Source organism: Gekko japonicus, unplaced genomic scaffold (assembly GCF_001447785.1).
Source record: "Gekko japonicus isolate JY-2015 unplaced genomic scaffold, Gekko_japonicus_V1.1 scaffold5025, whole genome shotgun sequence".
Classification (NCBI taxonomy): Eukaryota; Metazoa; Chordata; class Lepidosauria; order Squamata; family Gekkonidae; genus Gekko; species Gekko japonicus.
Window position 1 is genome coordinate 61,269 of NW_015175001.1, and position 3,647 is coordinate 64,915.

The following is a 3,647-nucleotide window of genomic DNA, read 5'->3' on the forward strand; positions in this document are numbered from 1 at the left end:
CGGGGGGGGGGGCTCTGCAACTCACCTGGCTGCTTCTTGCTCTGACTGAGGGCTGCTGGGAGCAGGGGGTGGGGCTTGTTGCATGTGCCCGCCCCCGGGCCCTTTACTGCTGGAGCTCCGCTCCTGTGTACTCCTGCAGGAAATGACCTCTGCTTTTAGGAACCCCCCAAATTTTTTTTTTAATTTACACCCTTGTTTCAGTTGACAGCAACCGTTTACCAGCTGACTGGCCTTGTTCCCCCCTCCCCTCCCTTTGCAATCATTTCTGGAGCCTAATTTCCCACCCACTAGGCAGTACAGCCCTGCTATTTACAGGATCCCTTATCCCCGGATGAAGAGGTTAATCGCGGGCTCTTGCCTTTAATCTCTCCTTTTTTCCTGCATCAGGGCTCAGTGTGGCTTTAAGAGCTGCCTAACGGGCAGGAATCTGACAGGTAAAGCTTCACGGGCTGCTACATCTCTCCACATCTCCGGGCCGGTTGGTCAATCATTGCAGCTTTTAAAGGGTTTAGGATGCTTTCCTGCATGGAGAAAACCACCTGAGCGTTCAGCTTGTACTCCTGAGGGGATCGCCCTTCTGCGGACTGTGACGAATTCTGAGCAGTTTTTCCTCTGAGCCGAGTTCGTGCGAGCTAGCTGACAGTTTTTTAGCCTCCGGCTCACACATTTTTGTCCTAGCTCAGGAAGCAGGGGCAGATTCACCACGAAGCAGGCAAAGCACGTGCTTAGGGCACCGAGGCCAAAGGGGGCACTGCAAAGTTTGGGAAAGGGTGAAAAGCTTAGTTTGATACAGTATATTGTGTTATCCTATGCAGGGGTCATTTCCTGCAGGAGCACACAGGAACGGAGCTCCGGCAGTAAAGAGCCCAGGGGGTGGGCACATGCAACAAGCCCCACCCCCTGTTCCCAGCAGCCCTCAGTCAGAGCAAGAAGCAGCAAGGTACGTTGCAGAGCCCCCCAATCCAAAACAGTCCAGTGGCACCTTTAAGACCAAGTTTTATTCAGGTACAAGCTCTCCCTCCTCTGTGAGGACAGATCTGCACATCCCCTCCCCCCCAATAGCTAGCAATCCAAAACAGTCCAGTGAAGCCTGAGCGGTGGGTGTTGCCTTCTGACACACGTCCGGTGATGTCAGGGTGTGTGGCATATGCAAATAAGTTATGCTAATGAGCTATGCTAATGAGCTCCTGCACCTCTTTTTCTATGAAATGACCCCTGATCCTATGAATAGATTTTTGTATTGCTGCAACCTGCCTTGTATATCTTTTCAGACAGGTCGACAGCTCAAATGGACTGGGTCAGTGTGGAAAGGAGGGGGGGCACCAAGACTGGCCAGTGCTTCGGGCACCGGTGAGCCTTCACCCGCCCCTGTCAGGAAGGAGGGCTCCAGAGCAAACTAATTTATGCAGCAGCCCAGTCGCTCGCTCACAGCTTTAATGCCAGCAGCTCACAAAGTGGAATTTTTGCTCACGAGACTCCCACAGCTTAGAGGGCGCATTGATTCTGAGTTGTGTGCCCTGCCTCCATTGACATCCTGAATTTCCGGCCCACGTCTCAGTCCTAGGAGCTGGTGCATTATGTGTAGGTGGTCCATGATGTCACGTGGGAGAGTCATCAGGTAACGGCTCCCCCCGCCCCGATTCCCCCTTCTGAGCAGGTACCGCATGAGAACCTGTGTGCTTGACAGACGGCACACTGTTCCATTCACTTGTGTGTGATATTCGATAGCTGGTTTTTGTAGTGGCTATTAGCCACAAGGTATAGATAGGGGCTCTGGGGCAAGGGATGCTCTGTCTTCTTGGTGTTTGGGGGGGGGCAACAGTGGGAGGGCTTCTGGTCTCCTGGCCCCACTGCTGGACCTCCTGACGGCACCTGGTATTTTTGGCCACTGTGTGATACAGAGTGTTAGACTAGATGGGCCATTGGCCTGATAGAAGAACATAGAACATAAGAGACGCCAATGTTGGGTCAGGCCAAAGGCCCATCCAGTCCAACACTCTGTGTCACACAGTGGCCAAAAATACCAGGTGCCATCAGGAGGTCCAGCAGTGGGGCCAGGACATTAGAAGCCCTCCCACTGTTGCCCCCCCCAAGTACCCAAGAATACAGAGCATCCCTTGCCCCAGACTGAGAGTTCCTATCCATACTTTGTGGCTGCCACTGATGGACCTCTACTCCATATAAGAACATAAGAGAAGGCAATGTTGGATCGGGCCAATGGCCCATCCAGTCCAATACCCTGTGTCACAAAGTGTCATAAGAACATAAGAGAGGCCAATGCTGGATCAGGCCAAAGGCCCATTCAGTCCAACACTCTGTGTCACACGGTGGCCAAAAATACCAGGTGCCATCTGGAGGTCCAGCAGTGATTACTCTCACAAGTATTACTCACCAGTGATTACTCTCACAAGCACAAGTATTAGTACAACACAATAAACAGTGCAAAGATTACACAGTAGGATCCTAACGACAGAAAGCTGTATGAAGTCGTATAGACCACAGTCCCTAATGATTTATCCAAGTTGTTGTTGTTGTTGTTGTTAGCCATTCAGAAGTGTCTGACTCGTGGCGACTCTATGGGCCCGCTCTCTCCACGTTTTCCTATCATGTACTGTTTCTTTGAGTCGTTCCATGCTCAGGCTGGTGCTGACTTTTATGGTGTCTAGCCACCGTGCTCTTTGGCGGCCTGGTTTCCTTTTGCCACTAACCAATCCAAGCATAAATTGCTTTTTCTATAAGTTCTTCCACATGACATGGCCGAAATAAGTCAGTCGCAGTTTTGTGATTTTTCTTTCCAATGGCACGTCTGGTTTTATGCGCTTCAGTACTTGCTTGTTGGTCACCTTTGCTATCCAGTCATTTGTATGGTCTCCAGTGTATAGAAGCTCAGAGATCACCCAGTGAAAACCACATCGGGGTCCCCAAGTCCACATCGGGGTCTCCAAGTCGGGGAGCCAAAATCTCCTGGATATTCCAGGCCCTAAGACCATCAAATTTGCTGCGACCAGGGCTAGGGCGTTTTCGGTGGCGGCTCCTCTCTGGTGGAATGAGCTCCCGGGGGAGATCCAGGCCCTGCGGGACCTTGTACAGTTCCACAGGGCCTGTAAAACGGAGCTCTTCCGCCAGGCTTTCGAGTAGGAGCCGCCGCCACTACTATTCCATCAACGCCTTCCCACCACTGCACACTACCACCGCTGGTGCGGGTATCATCGGAGGGAGTGGGACGTCCCTAGGGGACGACAGGGTTGTGGGGACATACACTGCTGTGGTTGTTCGGATAGTATCTTATACTGTTTCATCTTGGTTGTACGATTCGGAGTGAATATTGGAGCACCGAAAACTTATTTTTAAGATTCTTATTTAACTGTAGTATGTGTATTATTGTATCTTATACTGTTTTTATTGTTATAATCTGGCATTTATGCCTCTGTTAGCCGCCCTGAGCCTTCGAGGAGGGCGGGATACAAATCCAAATAAATAAATAAATAAATTTATTCCCCCTGCCCCAGTCCTCTGTAGGTTGCGAAATCAGACCAAACGCTGTCCTCCCAGATTGCAAAAGTGATAATGAGTTCCGCTGGGCATATGCTGCTTTTTCATTATGTCTCCCTTCGGGGACCTGGAAAAGCCGGGTGGGGCGCAGTGGG